Source organism: Rissa tridactyla, chromosome 6, assembly GCF_028500815.1.
Source record: "Rissa tridactyla isolate bRisTri1 chromosome 6, bRisTri1.patW.cur.20221130, whole genome shotgun sequence".
NCBI classification, from domain to species: domain Eukaryota; kingdom Metazoa; phylum Chordata; class Aves; order Charadriiformes; family Laridae; genus Rissa; species Rissa tridactyla.
Window position 1 is genome coordinate 5208939 of NC_071471.1, and position 12422 is coordinate 5221360.

The window sequence follows — 12422 nt, forward strand, 5'->3', positions numbered from 1 at the left end:
TTATATTACCCACTGATCAACTTTTACAGCATTAAGCAGTAACACAATATGTCCTTTAGCAGCCCACAATTCCTATACTGAAATCTGGTTAAGTTATTCTTGTCGAAGGAATGGGAGCCGAGAACAAAGCAGAAACTGTGCAGCCTGGAATTAGGCAGCTCCCAAGGAAAGCGTCCAATTGTAGCCAAAAAAAAAAAAATAAAAAAAATCACATATGTGAAAAACTATCTATCTATTTAAGAATGCACAAAGACCAAATTCATTATCTCAGCTATTCAGCCTAACCTTGGAATGTGGTTATACAAGCAAGAAGCTTATGGTTTCCACTCCGAAATCCAGCCCCTGAACATGCAAGTTCCATTTTGAGGCACCGAGTACAAGTATAACAAAGCAAGTGCCATAAGCATTCGGCTTTTGCAAACGGAGCCTCACGGCTAAAAGAAATCGTCTAGATAAAATGGAAATAGTTCGCTCAATTGCTCAACGATTCAGCCATTAAAATCTGGAACATCACACAGAGAAGTCAATGAAATGAAGCCCCCCAAAATCATGTTGGCAATGAGAGTTTCCTACTTTGAAAAATTAGTTTAACTACTTCCTTATTACATACTAAAATGTTTACACTAACCTGTTCGTTACCCCATTTGCCATGGGCTAAGAAGATACTCATGCTGGAACTCTTGAGAAGAGCTCAGAGAGAACTCTGCTCCTTGTTACTGCAAACTGAATTTTAGCTTTGACCACCAATACAAAAGATAATTTCAAAACCTTCTCTGCTGGAGAAGCCATCTAACATCTCCACACCAGACCACCTTCTAGGTAAGGAACCTAAACACTAAAACATTTGAAGGACTTCAGGCCCAGACGGGATGTAATGGCCTTTAGGAAGGACTGCTCCCAAAGTTTAGACAAATCTAATTAAATCCCCAACAACCAAGCGAGCCACAGTCCGTTGCTTGGCATCAGCAAAACCAGTCCGCATTAAATTACCGAAAAGTCATTCCCTGTCCATCTACATTTTCACACCCCTCAGGCTGCTTATCGTACAACACGCAGGACTTCCCGACCTCCCAAAATCCAAGTGACACACAGGAATCCATCGCTGTTATTTATATCTCCTCTGATCTTGATTCGTTTTCTCTATGCAGTTATTTAGAGTCTAATCAGCACGTGCGGCTTCTACCAGTCACATCTACATTTGAAATATGGCAGTTTATCGTCAAGCGTATTAAGCACATGGGAACTCCAAGGTTTAAATTAAAAGAAGTCGGTTTAGGTGTGTGGTTCTGCTGCTCGTCGCACTTCTCTGTACTGAACTATGCAGGGAACCTCACCTGTACTACAGCGCCGATAAGGAAAAAAAAAGTCATTATTACTTCTCCTCATTCAGCTCACGCGGGTTTCCCCCCGCCCCTTATTCTACAGCTCGTTCAACATTATTTGTCTCCCCAGAGAGTCAACAGTTTTAGTGTGAATGGAAAAAACACCTCAGCATAAGCAGTAAGCGATTACTGGTGTGTGTGTGGGGGGGGGAGTTGCCATAAAAATGTCTCTACTTAAACCCATCAAAAATATGAAATGACAATTGGTTCAGAAGGAACTTTACAGGAATGTGATTTGAGTTAATGTGTTTCCCCTACCAAAAAAAAAAAAAATCTCGGCAAATTTCTTTTAAGGAATATGGTTTTTTTATTTCCTCTCTGAAACTACTTTGGCCTATAGACACCGCCAAGTTTCACTCGACAGTAAACGGGGGAGTGTATCTGTACGTAAGGGCCCACACTGGTAAATACACCATGACACAATCCACACTGGATTATCCAGGGCTGTGCAGTTCTTCAGGATGGAACGTGCCCGAGATTAGATAAAATGAATAGATAACATTGGTACGCGACTCATTCCTTGTCAGTGATTCCTCAAACCTGGAAAAGCTGCGAGAAAAAAAGCCGTTGTAAAATCAGAAATCCCGAGTTCACCACTAAGCAGACAAGAATTTCAATGTTACCCATAAACGTTGCCTAACAGAATAAAGCTTTAACGTGTAACCTGTTCAGCCCCTCACCAGAGTGCCATCTACTTATATTTGTATTGGGTCTAGCCAGTATTTCTCAAAAATAGGTACTCTGTCGTGGAAATAAATTTAAAAACGGAACAGTCTTGGAGTTTCTACGTACAGACCAGACAGCCTCTACACAACAAACACCTCGTATCTCTCCTTCTAAACCCTGTGCCAGTTGCTCATACGGATCTACGTGCAGGAAGAAATCAAGCTCCCACACCGCTACTGTTGACTGTAACGCTTCCATATCAATAAAAAAAAATAATATTGAGTTTTATCATCAAAATGTGCACCGTGCAAGATCATTCTTAACCTTGCGGATGCCCCACAAACTGTTAAAGTCATTCGGATAACAGGCTTTAAAAGAACGACAGCCTAGTGATTTGCAGCCAGATTTTGTTTCCAGCGCTCTGATTTCAAGGCTGGCCAAATGACTTTAGCACACGTTATTTCATCTCTCTCATCAACGGTATCAAAACAACTTCAGGCGGTAGCGAGTCAAATACAGACCCCGTCTCTGCAGCATGACGAGTCCCAGGAACTATTAAAGACTATTCTTGCAGCGAAACCGTTCCCCAATTAACACTAAAACGTAACTATACCTTTTGGGGGGGTTTTATGTTAGCGTTTTTGGTTATGTCAAATATTTTTGAAGTGTTAAAAAGTCAATGTTTAGAGAAGGATGTTCCTCTGTTGCTTGTATCCACAGGATGGCTGTAAGTAATGTGTCCTCTAGGGAATTAGAACTTTGCGAGTTTTAATTGAAGCTCGTGGCTCAATACAAAATTTAATTTAAATGGGAAAAACTCAGTCCATTCTAAGACGGATGCCATACACTGAAAGGAGCTCGCTTTAATACTTTTCGAAGCTGTTAACAAACTGAGGTTGTCTCCTGAGCTCATAACGAAACCGAGCCAGAAGAGCTTTGGCCACCTCTGCTGACAAAGCCAGAGGCCAAATTCCACCCCGAGCTCCGACACCATAAATACGGAGCACCGTCATCGCCTTCTGGAGGGCTGCCCCGAAACGCTGGGGCTGGCTCCATCCAAACTGCAGGTGCAAGGGAACGATTCCCCCTCCTCTGCCGTGAGAGGGAAAGCAGAGGAGCCACCAGGCTGAAGGCACCGAAGTCCATCAGCCGGGCAGGTGACAGACCATGCTTGTCCCTAAGCTGCAAGAGCACACAGTTTTCATATTTTTAACACATGTCAATAATTAAGGGACAGTAAAAGAGGCAGCTCAGTCTCATATTGTGGCAGAGCTAATTAACAGCTTGACACCCCAGCAAAAGCCTGTTCTCCTCTTCCAAGCCACATGCTCCCTCTTCTGTGCTGCTCTGTCACTCCTCTGACGCTGTGGCAGCTAATTATTTTAACCATTTTAGATGACCGAAAAAGGTTTTGCAGATCTATTGCCTTTTTAAAAAAACACCTGCACGTGTAGCCTAACAGAAATGACAACAATTATTCTATTCCTTCTTGTATCATGGTTAATTGTGCAAAGCCGCAGATCAAGGCAAGTCTCCTCCTTCCCATCTCTGTCTCCCGTGTCCCCGGCCAAGAGGATGCTTCTGTCGCGGAGAGATTGTCGGTTCTTCTGCCTGTTTTATTCCTTCAGGAATCAAGTCACAACCTACTTGAGAAACTTCTGTCCCAAGGTTTCCAAGGTTAATTATAGCCTTGGTTGCAATCCATGACACTTTCAAATTTCTTGTATAAAACCACTTTTGGAATAAGTATGCTTTTTTTTTTTCCTTGTTCCTGAGTGACCTTTTATACATGTATTAAAAATCGCTTTAGTTTAGTTAGGCTTTTTTCCTTAAACTATAGAAGCCAAAATTTGGCATTCCAGTTCCTCCAGCTATAGCACTACGTCTTTCTGATTTCTTTCTTTCCACGTTGCACTATAGGGCAAAGAAGTCATTTTACTACGCTATTTGACCTTCCCTACTGCTATTTATTAATACATTGCTTTTCTCGGTTTGTTACTAAATTATGTCCACTGTAGAATATGATTCAAATCCAGCTCCAGCACACGGGCACATGTTTTACTCCACGTTTCTACTGACCATCTTGCATAGCTTATTACTCAGAGCAAACCCTACCAGGCTTCACTCTAAAGTTCCCGTTCTGAGAGCAGTTCCTGAGAACTCCCCGAAGTTCAGGAATTTCTCAGCCCTGTTTCTAGCAAACACGGACCGACTTATAGTTTCGCACCGCAATACCGGCACTAGTAGAGAAACAATTTGGTGATTTGGGCACTTTTTCTTTGAAATTTAAGAATCCTGTACATTTTAATAACAAGAACCTACTGCACTAGCTAAGAGTGCAGTAGAAAATTAAATCCAGCCAGGTAAATACATTATATTTTATAAAGTTTAACAGTTATAAGTAATCCATGAATTCACAACAAAACTGGTATCACATCTTCCACATAAGTCATTTCTCAGGAAGTAAATCTATGGGGCAAGAGATGTGACCGAACGAAAAGGAGAGATAATTAAAGGGCAAACTGGCCTGCTTTGCTAAAACAAATGACCCAGGGCTTGCTGACCTTGGCCGGGACCCAAGGGTTTGCATTTTCACATGGATGAGCAGCTGTTCCGGAACAATTTCCTCAATGAAATAAGCACAAACAGGCTCGCCATCGCTGTCAGGCACGCGTGTCTTCTCCCTCCACTCACTTATTCTCAAAGTGGCCCATGGGCCAAACAAGGTGATGACAAGGCAAACAAAACCAAAACCAATCCTGGATTCTTCCATTCATCTTCCTTCCCGTCCAGCAGAGGTGCGGCGAGTGGTTTTCCCAGCCTTTTGGCCACAGCTTACAACTGCTCCTTAGCAACAAGCTAACATCAGTGCGCCAGAACACTTTATAAAAACCTTTGAAGTCAGATGTAAAGAGCTTTCATATATAAATATCACCATCATTTTGAGGTGCAATCTCTCCTAGATAAGAGCTAACTCAGATGCTCACTTAAGTCTGCTAAAAGCAGAGGAAGAGTCAACTCCTGGGTGTCTACTGAAGTTACCAGGACACCGAGTCTTAAATTTCCTGCTGGTCAAGATTCAAATACTTTGTCCTTAGATGAGTATAAATTTGTAGATTAAAGCAACTCCACATTGTGGAGAAAAGAGGAGCAGCTTTTACAATATGAAGTGCTTGAGGGGGTAAAATAACAGCTTTCAAAAATACCTTTGGAGAGGTCTAAAATGTCAGGAAAAAAATCCCACCTATGCTCAACCTGCCAAAGGTGGGGTCATGAAAGGTGCAAAAATAGTGTTACGAGTACAGCTTATCGAGGCACAGGGTTAACGAAAGAATCCAACACTCGGCCATCCCCATGGCACCAGCCCGTGCCAGAAGAAGGCAACGTATAGAGAGTTTTATACTGGTTATCCATACACATTTGTCAATTTTTTTTAAGACAACCTCATCTACACAAAAGGATGTGAATACAAGGATGCCTACCACATGTCCATTCACATTGTCTGGCACCTCAACTCTTCGTTTTCTGGTCGGACCACAGTTTAGTAGTACGGAGTAATTCCTTCACCTTGTAAGAGCAGTACAAAAACATTACCAAAACCCTCAAGTCGAACAGAAATGACTCCACGGATTTCAAATTATCTTAGACCCAGACTTTAATGACAACTTAAATGCAAATGAAACATCTAAAAAAAGTCTCTGGCACCTGCACGGCTTTGCCATCAAGCACAGTCACCTCCAGCTGTACATCCAAACACGGGCTTTGAAAGTAGAGAGCGAAGCATTTTTGATGGAGGTAAAACGTGTTTCTTAAAACTCCTCTGCAACTTCTGCGGCTGCTTTATGTTTTTTCGATATCCTTTCTAAGTACTGTCACTACCTGAGAAGTCACAAATCCATTCTACCAGTCCTTTACCCTCCCGCCCATCCCAGATGAGGTTGGTTTGTCATAAGGATTTAAAAAATAATTAAAGTTATACAAAATACATTGGTGTCTCCGCGTTTCGGTGCGTTATCGTTATTAACACGAAACTGCAAACGGTGTACACTTGTTCCCTACTTGGCTCTCTGGGCCACAGCCCCTGCAGTAACATCCAGGCCAAAGTCTGCCTCTGACTGATGTTTTCAACATGCGCAGACAAACTCACTCCGCCAAACATCAAATCAAAATACTCAAGAAATCTCTGCCAAATGCATCAAGCAGACAGGTCCTGGAGCATTTTCTGGTTTATTTACGTGACAGCAGCTTTGCTGTTTACACTCGAGGCTCTTGGAGAGGGTTTATTTTACCTGTGTTTGCTACTTGACCTGTTACACACAGCGGGAGGCTCAAGTACATTCAACTTGTAGTTAAACAACAGCACTCCGCGCTTTAACGTAAGAACCAAGAGATTCCTACTCAGCAGCAGGCTCTTTCTGCAATGTGTGTCTTCCACATGTTGAATTCTGCTTTGGGGCATATTCTAGAAATAATCCAGTAACCCACAAAACCAGGAAATGAACTAAAATCCATCAGTTGCACTGAACGTGCCCTGTCCAAAGCTATCAGGGTACCCCAAGCCGGGACACAGAAGTACTATTGCATCTGAATTTGAAGCGGATTTTTATTGCCTACAGAATTACGGATTAACAAATTTTCAAACATTTGACATTTGAAATAGTAAGTGTGTTGCATTTTGAGATACTTAATCCTGAGAGGGTAAAGAGTTGTCCCACTCCTCACCTGCCAGACGACCATGCCATCCTGCACCTTGCATCATGGGTTCATCACACTTGGCTAATTTAATAAGCAGAAGAGACTCCAGACGGGGTCTGTAACAGCCTGGGACATTGTCCCCTTGTGCATCAGCATCTTCTCCTCCTGCCGCGGGGCTGGAAGGGGAACGGGAAGCACCTGGGGACAAGGACCTGGTCCTGCAGCCACCCTACCCCAGGCACAGAGCGCTATCACCCGCCATCTGCAGCAGCGTAGATTAAACTTACACATTACAAGAACCTTTGAGATTCTAAAGCTCACTGAAGCATTCAGAAATGGTTAGACAAGTCTACTTGTTCAGCCGCAGAGAATGGAGACGGATGAGATAGATTCTTCAGGTGTCCTGCTATTATTCTTCTGCGTTCCCAGGTGGGGTTTGTTTCTTTTTTTTTTTAAATAGGCCCATATATTATTCTAGAGTTTCAATTTACAGGCAACATTTTGGAGCAGAACATTTTGGGTTTTGTTGTTTGGAATAGAAATGGAGGGCTTTGGTGCCCTAATCTGAACAAACAAGTCGGATTCTTTTGCTAAAATAAACCTTTTCTGATGGCTGGCGCATCAGCCGCTACTGCAAAAACACTTGCAAAGAGTATGTCGCAATACTTCAAGCATTGAAAATAAGCATACTCCCATGGCAATTCACCAGATGGGCTACAGATTGTAAATCATAGATGTCTAGACTAAAACACAAGAGACAAACATCTGTCTAAAATCAGTCGACTTGAATGGCAAATACTGTTAAATAAATTAGGACTACATTGGAAACAAAGAGAACAACCAACTATGTTGAAAACATCTGAAGTTAATCCATTAGCACACAAGCCGCTACACAATAACCTGAAACTGGAGAGACATTAATTTCATGATGAACATTAGCCCAAGATGACACCCTGACAACTGAAGCGGGAGCACAAAAGCGTTTCTATGACCCAGCGCCACGTTACCCTGCAAGGGCTCACGAATCCATCCCCAGAACATCTGGCTGGAGCAGGGTTGTTATTCTCCTCGCTTCACAAGTAGAACTGAGACAAAGAACTGAAATGCCTGATGCAAGGTCACACAGGAAGCTTGTGGGAATGCAACTGGACCCGAACCCAGAATAGGCTTTAGGTCGTATGACAATACTTAAGCCTGAATAAATCTTTGGACTGTTAAAGACCAGTAGGGCAACACATAGAAGAAGACTCGACTTTGAAAAAAATTCACCCTCCTTGTAGCCACTGACTTTTTCCTTTGCATAACCCTTTGTTTTATGATAGAAATATGCCAGGAAGCCTATGGATGAGCAGAGAGAACGGCCGTACCAAGAGAGGTGAGACAGAAGCGATGTTGCACCGAACACCGCAGCCTGCCTGACGCAGGAGGCTCCGCGAGAGAAAAGGAGATCCTAGAGCCGAACTCAGTAATGGAAGAAATTCAGCAAGGAACTATTGCCAATCCACGCAAACAATGGGAGAGCTCGGTCAGCATCAGGCTTCATTTTAGAACCAAAAAAATCTCACGTATCAAGTTTTCACGCTGCTAAAAAGCTTTGTCCAGCAAGAGAAGGATTAGCATCCTCCCGCTGCTCCTACAGCTCTGCAGCTGAGCTGGAGCTGTGTAACCACCGCACCAACTTTTAGGGGAAACAAATGCCATCAAATGAAAATTGTTTGCATTTTGCACCAGTTATTAACACCATTATCACATACATATGATACAACAACTATCAGGTGACATCAAGAAAAGTTACTTATTCGTAGAAAGACAAACAAGCCACAAGATCGTCATAAGGATGGAAGTTCAACTACAGACGTTATTTTTCCTTTGCAATTTTGAGGCAGCTCTTCAACACGATCTAATGATGTCAGTGCTCCTGGGGAGTGTGTGCACACGTGTTGGCTCTCTGGCACATTTATCAAATGGCATTCACTTGCAAAACGTTTTGTTGCCTGCAACAGGTTTATACAAAAACAACTTCCATTAAAGGTAGCGGTAATTATACAACACCAGTTTTCTGCAGCAGCAAAAGAAAACGCTCCGGTTATTCCTAATATAACTATTGCATTCCCATGGCAACACCAAAAGGATTGTACAACCAGCAACAGACCCAAACCCCAGCCACCAGTGGAGTTACACAGCACGTTCTCTTGCGCCTGCCCCAGAGGAGGCAGCAATTAGGCGACGGCTGTTCTTTACCTGTCCACCCACAGCGAGAAACATCAGCCAGCCAGCGAAAACTAAAGCAAAATTCCAATCCTACCACTGACACGGTGCCACCAGTCACCGTCACAGGGGCTGGCGAGTTCTCTTCCTGACACGTTTGGATCCCGGGCTTCAGTGAATCATCTAAACCTCCCCTACTTGAATGTTCTCACCAAAAACATAGCAATTAAAATCCACCTATCGCAAACAAGCACTCTTCATCACGTGGGGGCAGGGAGGGAAGGAGAAACATCATCACCGTTGGTACTCAGGTACGAGCCGGGCTATTTTGTGAGGCAGAAATAGTTATTAAAAACTGTATTTGCTGTTTCACACCAAGAAACAACTAATAGAGCCATGGTGGTAAATTGCCATCTCCCTGGGGTAGCGGCACATTTATTTATATATCTATACTTTTTTATATATATCTATAGATCTACATCTATTATTGAATAGATACTACTGTATCTATATTACTATATATTACTATATAGAATCATAGTATTGCCTAGGTTGGAAGGGACCTTTCAGATCATATGATATTACTATGTAAATATAGCTCAATAGATATACATTAAGAAAATCTATGTAGATCGATATATACATGTACATTCACTAAGTATTAAAAGCAATTTTCAAGATATTTAGTATTTTCTATCTCTCTGCTGGGGAGTTTTATTACAGTATTGCATTTACACCAGCGTAAGTTGGAAAAAACCCGCAAGCTAAAATTCCAAGTGTGACAATCAGTGCAATGCTCGGAGTTGCCCTCGGCAAGCCCAGGGTCTCCCAGCTGAGCTTTGCTCCATCACAGGGAGAGCCACCTCCTCCTTCCTTCACAGCAGATCACTAACAACTAAATAATATGAAGCTGCATCTTAAACCGAGAAGCCTCAAGCAGAACATCACTCTTCTGGGTCGGCAAGCATGGCATACAAATAAAACATCTCCCTGAAACAGGGAGGTGCCGGAGCACAGCTCTTCCCCTCCCCAGGGAGAACCAGCTCTACCTGAGCCTCTCCCGACTGATGCTGCCCAGTTTATTCTTCAGCATCTCCAGTGATCGGAGCGCCACAAAGTCCCTGGCCAGTGTCTTCCATTGGCCACCTGCATGTGCGTTGGAAGTGTGTCCAACTTCAGTTTCTTTCCCCTAAAATTTCTGCTTGTTAATTTTCCATCCACAAGAGTGGATGGAGGAACATTCCATTATTGTCTTTCCAACAACCTTTTATGAAAAACCCCACCCATCCCTCTTCACTTTGCCCTACCTGCCTTGAACCCTTGAACCTGCCCTTCCATAGACCAAACAAAACCCATTTTTCAAGCTTTTTTCGTAGCTCATGCCTGCCACTCACGCTTTGCTGCTGTGCTCAGAACCTCTTGCAGTCAGGGCCAAACCAAAAGACGGTGTTCAAATCCCACCGCAAAGCCCAGCAGGGCCACCTGAATCCCAGCGAGGCACGGAAGGCTTCTTGCATTGACTTTGGGTCCTCCTCACCTCTTCTACTCCAGCAGACTCTGTAGCTCTCAACTACACGGTGGCTGCCCCAGAGAAGGCACTAACTTGCTTTTTCACAGCCTGCGTTCCTTTATGAACACCGAAGGTGATGGGGAAGGCCGTGACTCACCAGGTTATGTTTGAAGGGCCCCCGTCATCCTCCCCTCATTTTCACATCATTTCTCATATTTCTACGCTGAGCCGCTGCAAGGAGCACGTTAGTTGGAGTTGTGTTTTAAAACATGCCTCTCTGCTAATGACAGCACTACATCCTTCAAAAAATAAACTACAAATTCTTTTTTTCCCCTGTGTCCCCAGATAAGCAATCCTAATCACATCGTATGACACAGCGGGGAGAATTAGACTCTTCCCCTTCTATATAGATGAACTGCTGATGAGAAACAAATACTGTATAATTAACTACATTCTTCTAATTATTAAAATAACACAGAATTTGAAAAGAATGGATCTAGGACAGTTTCTCCATAGCGCATCTGAAATATTCTCATTTTTCAAATGCAATAAAGGAAGTTTCTTGTTGGCTATAGCAACTGTGAAATTAATTGACTATCCGAAACATCCATCACGCAGTTTGATGGAGATTAAAAAACTCCTATCCTCCAGGGAGCAAGCGTTTCAAACATATGATAAAGTTCTCCTTTCAAGTGGCTCCCAGGTCTCCAGCGTGTCCATCCCAGGAGAGGAAGAAAAGCCCTGCCTGGCAGGAGAGCGGGCTGGTGAGGCTGCCTCCGCTCAGGAGGTTTCATGGGGGCAGTTGGGTTGGAACAATCCCATCGCTGGGGCCCTTCCCAGGCTGATGAAGTTCCCAGAGGGATTTACCCACCAGGACAACTCCACCCGCAGGGTTGGGAATTTGCTGAAAGCGAGCAGGGCGCGGGGAGATGGGATTTAGCCACTTCGCAACTATTCAAGGAATGCTCTTGATTTCCTCTTAAGAACCTTAGGTTGAAAAAAACTGTCTTCTGAATTAGTTGAATTTCTTGGTATTTCAACTCCATTGTTGGGATCTAACATCTAAGTTAGTAAAGTAAGTGAAGAGCCCACATTCCGTATTATACCATTTCTCCTTACAAAACCAGGGGAGGGAGGGGAAGTGGCAGCTAAGGAAATCTATATAGTGCGTTATTAAAAAATATATAGATATGATATTCAAAAGGTAAAATTCTGAGTCATAACTTTGGTCCCTGTGCCTGCAGGAGCACATGTGCTAACAAGGGCAAGACAGGAACAGGGAGGCACAATAGCCTTGACTTAAACTAACAGATTAAAACACAAATCTCACCCACCTTGCTTCATTTAAATTATTTTTGACCATTAAATAAATAAAGAAAAATCACTCTTCCTAGCATTTCTGTACCTAAGCAATTATCACACGCTCACATTCTAAGGTAGAAACCATCATTTCTGTTCAAAATCTCTCTTAAGTTTGAATGGTATTTCCATGCCCCCAAAAGCGCATGCGGGTACAACTGCGCAACCTCTGCGTTGCGCCCAAAACCAACGCGCTTCTCTCTCAAAGGAAGAAACCCACAGGCATATTCTTCCTTTTCTTTCTCCTCACTTCCACCCAAGCCATCTCTGGAAAGCTCCTCCAGCTTAGAGAAAGGATAAAAAGGATGACAAGCTAAAACAAATAAAATGCATCTGTCAAATCTAGACAGTATATACCGTCCCAACACTCGGCCTTGGAGGGGCTGCCATCGCCCAGCCTCCACGCCAGCCCCTGGGGCTCTTGCACCGTGGCCAACCCTTCCCCGTGGCCAGCCCTTCCCCATCCCTTCAGCTGCTCCAAACCAAATTGCTCATGAGGTCAAGCAGTGAACAGCATCTCTTTTCATTTCTAAACAGTTTGAGTGATCCCATCAATCAGGCAGCACTACCGACAACAGCGGTGGCGATGAAGGGACAGGAAT

General features: G+C 43.4%; 1 protein-coding gene across 1 annotated transcript in view; it reads right to left on the reverse strand.

The window, feature by feature from the left end:
* Positions 1-12422, reverse strand: part of FNDC3B (fibronectin type III domain containing 3B) — a 213803-nt gene that overhangs the window by 112802 nt on the left and 88579 nt on the right. The gene's annotated exons all lie outside the window — the stretch shown is intronic.